Source organism: Haemaphysalis longicornis, unplaced genomic scaffold (genome assembly GCF_048455015.1).
Source record: "Haemaphysalis longicornis isolate Haplotype H1 unplaced genomic scaffold, Haemaphysalis longicornis Haplotype H1 scaffold_11, whole genome shotgun sequence".
Classification (NCBI taxonomy): Eukaryota; Metazoa; Arthropoda; class Arachnida; order Ixodida; family Ixodidae; genus Haemaphysalis; species Haemaphysalis longicornis.
The window spans coordinates 57,439,243-57,443,575 of NW_027526214.1; the positions used below are offsets into that span (position 1 = coordinate 57,439,243).

General features: G+C 45.7%; 1 non-coding gene across 1 annotated transcript; it reads left to right on the forward strand.

The window, feature by feature from the left end:
* Positions 1 to 3,250: 3,250 nt before the first annotated feature.
* On the forward strand, positions 3,251 to 3,322 carry Trnar-ccu (transfer RNA arginine (anticodon CCU)). Its single transcript has one exon. It is a non-coding gene; the product is annotated as a tRNA-Arg (tRNA).
* Positions 3,323 to 4,333: the final 1,011 nt, after the last annotated feature.

The window sequence follows — 4,333 nt, forward strand, 5'->3', positions numbered from 1 at the left end:
CGTGTTTATCTTTCTTTCTTTCACACGTAAATTGTAAAAAATATTGTAACATCACTAACGTTAAAAACAATTGTCAAACCCTTCTCCTATGCCTTCTTTGATGTTGTAGACTGCCGCATTTCTTTCTGTATTTTCAAACGAGCCCCTCATTTCCAAACCATATTATCTTGCGATAGCTTAGCGAGGGCCTTGGTTCTGGCATCCTTGATGCGAAGGTAGCATAAGAGGGTTTTCCGCCAATTAACCGCACATGACATGCTGTCGACCTTCGAGTCACGCCCCGGGGGTTGAAAAGTAGGTCCCCTTCTCCCCGTGCAGTCTGAGTGGCGCTGGCTACCGCCCTCAAGCGTCAGATACAGATGTAGTATATATAAATACCCCAGAAAGTGAAGGAGAACACAGTCGCCCAGATAGCCGAATTGGTAAGCCATTCGACATCTAATCGAAAGGCGTGGGTTCGGTCCCCACTCTGGGTACGCGTTTTTCATTCTTTCTTTCTTACGTAAATTATAAAAAAATAATGTAACATCACTAACGATAAAAACAATTGTCTAACCATTCTCCTATGCCTACTTTGGTGTTGTAGACTGCCGGCATATCTTTCTGTGTTTCCTAACGAGCCCCTCATTTCCAAACCATATTATCTTGCGATAGCTTAGCGAGGGCCTCGGTTCTGGCAGCCGTGATGCCAAGCTAGCATAAGAGTGTTTTCCGCCAGTTACCCGCTCATGGCAGGCTGTAGACGTTCGAGTCACGCCCCGTGGGTTGAAAAGAAGATCCCCTTATTGCCGTGTAGTCTGAGTGGCATTGGCTACCATTCTCAAGCGTCAGATACAGATGTAGTAAATGTAAATGCCCCAAAAAGTGTAGAACACAGTCGTCCAGATAGCCGAATTTGTAAGGCATTCGAGATCTAATCGAAAGGCGTGGATTCGGTCCCCACTGTGGGCGCGTGATTTTCTTTCATTCTTTGTCACGTAAATTATTAAAAAAACAGTGTAACATCACTAACGGTAAAAGAATATTCTAACCATTCCCCTATGCCTTCTTTGATGTTGTAGACTGCCGGCATTTGTTTCTGTATTTCCTAACGAGCCCCTGATTTCCAAACCCTATTTTTTTGCGATAGCTCACCGAGGGCTTCGGTTCTGTCAGCCTTGATGCCAAGGTAGCATAACAGGGATTTCCGCAGGTTACCCGCGCATGACAGGCTGTAGACGTTCGAGTCACGCCCCGAGGGATGAAATGAAGGTACCTTTCTCCCCGTGTAGTCTGAGTGCCGCTGGCTACCACCCTCAAGCGTCCGATGCAGATTGAGTTAATACATATACCCCAGAAAGTAAAGGAGAACACAGTCGCGCAGTTAGCCGAATTGGTAAGGCATTCGAGGCCTAATCGAAAGGCGTGGGTTCGGCCCCGACTCTGGGCGCGTGTTTTTCTTTCTTTCTTTCTCACGTAAATTATAAAAAACAATGTAACATCACTAACAGTAAAAAAAATTATCTAACCCTTCTCCTATGCCTTCTTTTGGTGTTGTAGACTGCCGGAATTTCTTTCTGTATTACCTAATGAGCCCCTCATTTTCAAACCATATTATCTTGCGATTGCTTAGGGAGGGCCTCGGTTCTGGCAGCCGTGATGCCAAACTGCATAAGAATGTTTTCCGCCAGTTACCCACTCATGACAGGCTGTAGACGTTGGAGTCACGCCCCGGGGGATGAAAAGAAGGTCCCCTTCTCCCGGTGTAATCTGAGTGGCGCTGGCTACAACCCTTATGCGTCAGATTCAGATGTAATAAATATACATAACCCAGAAAGTGAAGAACACAGTCACCCAGATAGCCTAATTGGTAAGGCATTCGAGATCTAATCGAAAGGCGTGGGTTCGGTCCCCACTCTGGGTACGCATTTTTCTTTCTTTCTTTCTTACATAAATTATAAAAAATAATTTAACATCACAAACGATAAAAACAATTGTCTAACCATTCTCCTATGCCTACTTTGGTGTTGTTGACTGCCGGATTTTCTTTCTGTATTTCTTAACGAACCCCTCATTTCCAAACCGTATTATCTTGTGATAGCTTAGCGAGGGCCTCGGTTCTGGCAGCCGTGATGCCAAGCTAGCATAAGAGTGTTTTCCGCCAGTTACCCGCTCATGACAGGCTGTAGACGTTCGAGTCACGCCCCGTGGGATGAAAAGAAGATGCCCTTCTTCCCGTGTAGTCGAGTGGCATTGGCTACCATTCTCAAGCATCAGATACAGATGTATTAACTACATATACCCCAGAAAGTGAAGGAGAACACAGTCGCCCAGTTAGCCGAATTGGTAAGGCATTGGAGACCGAATCAAAAGGCTTGGGTTCGCTCCCCACTCTGGGCGCGTGTTTTTCTTTCTTTCTTTCTCACGTGAATTATTAAAAACAATGTAACATCACTAAGGTTAAAAAAATTGTCTAACCATTGCCCTATGTCTTCTTTGGTGTTGTAGACTGCCGCATTTCTTTCTGTATTTTCTAACTAGCCCCTCATTGCCAAGCCATATTATCTTGCGATAGCTTAGCGAAGGCCTTGGTTCTGGCAGCTTTGATGCCAAGATAGCATAAGAGTGTTTTCCGCCAGTTACCCGCTCATGACGTGCTGTAGACGTCGGAGTCACGCCCCGCGGGTTGAAAAGAAGGTCGCCTTCTCCCCGTGTAGTCTGAGTGGTGCTGGCTACCACCCTCAAGCGTCAGATACAGATGTAGTAAATATAAATACCCCAGAAAGTGAAGGAGAATACAGTCGCTCAGATAGACGAATTGGAAAGACATTCGACATCTAATCGAAAGACGTGGGTTCGGTCCCCACTCCGGGCGCGTGTTTTCCTTTCATTCTTTGTCACGTAAATTAGTAAAAAACAGTCTAACATCACAAACGGTAAAAAAAAATATTCTAACCATTCCCCGATGCCTTCTTTGGTGTTGTAGACTGCCGGTATTTGTTTCTGTATTTCCTAACGAGCCCCTGATTTCAAAACCCTATTATCTTGCGATAGTTCAGCTATGGCCTCGGTTCTGGCAGCCTTGATTTTAGAGGGATTTCCGCAGGTTACCTGCTCATGACAGGCTGTACACGTTCGAGTCACGCCCCGAGGGATGAAATAAAGGTACCTTTCTCCCCGTATAGTCTGAGTGGCGCTGGCTCCCACCCTCAAGCGTCCGATACAGATGTAGTAAATACATATACCCCAGAAAGTGAAGGAGAGCACAGTCGCACAGATAGCCGAATTGGTAAGGCATTCGAGGCCTAATCGAAAGGCGTGGGTTCGGTCCCCACTCTGGGCGCGTGTTTATCTTTCTTTCTTTCACACGTAAATTGTAAAAAATATTGTAACATCACTAACGGTAAAAACAATTGTCAAACCGTTCTCCTATGCCTTATTTGATGTTGTAGACTGCCGCATTTTTTTCTGTATTTTCTAACGAGCCCCTCATTTCCAAACCATATTATCTTGTGATAGCTTAGCGAGGGCCTCGGTTCTGGCATCCTTGATGCGAAAGTAGCATAAGAGGGTTTTCCGCCAATTAACCGCACATGACAGGCTGTCGACCTTCCAGTCACGCCCCGGGGGTTGAAAAGAAGGTCCCCTTCTCCCCGTGCAGTCTGAGTGGCGCTGGCTACCACCCTCAAGCGTCAGATACAGATGTAGTAAATATAAATACCCAAGAAAGTGAAGAACACATTCGCCCAGATAGCCGAATTGGTAAGCCATTCGACATCTAAACGAAAGGCGTGGGTTCGGTCCCCACTTTGGGCGCGTGTTTTTCTTTCTTTCTTTGTCACGTAAAATAATAAAAAACAATGTAACATCAATAAGGGTAAAAAAATAGTCTAACCATTGCCCTATGCCTTCTTTGGCATTGTAGACTGCCGGCATTTCTTTCGATATTTCCTAACGAGCCCCTCATTTCCAAACAACATTATCTTGTAATAGCTTAGCGAGGGCCTCGGTTATGGCAGCTGTGATGCCAAGATAGCATAAGAGTGTTTTCTGCCAGTTACACGCTCATGACAGGCTGTAGACGTTGGAGTCACGCCCCGAGGGATTAAATGAGGGTACCTTTCTCCCCGTGTAGTCTGAGTGGCGCTGGCTACCACCCTCAAGCGTCCGATACAGATGAAGTCAATACATATACCCCAGAAAGTGAAGGAGAGCACTGTCGCACAGATAGCCGAATTGGTAAGGCATTCGAGGCCTAATCGAATAGCGTGGGTTCGGTCCCCACTCTGGGCGCGTGTTTTTCTTTCTTTCACATGTAAATTGCAAAAAATAATGTAACATCAATAAGGGTAAA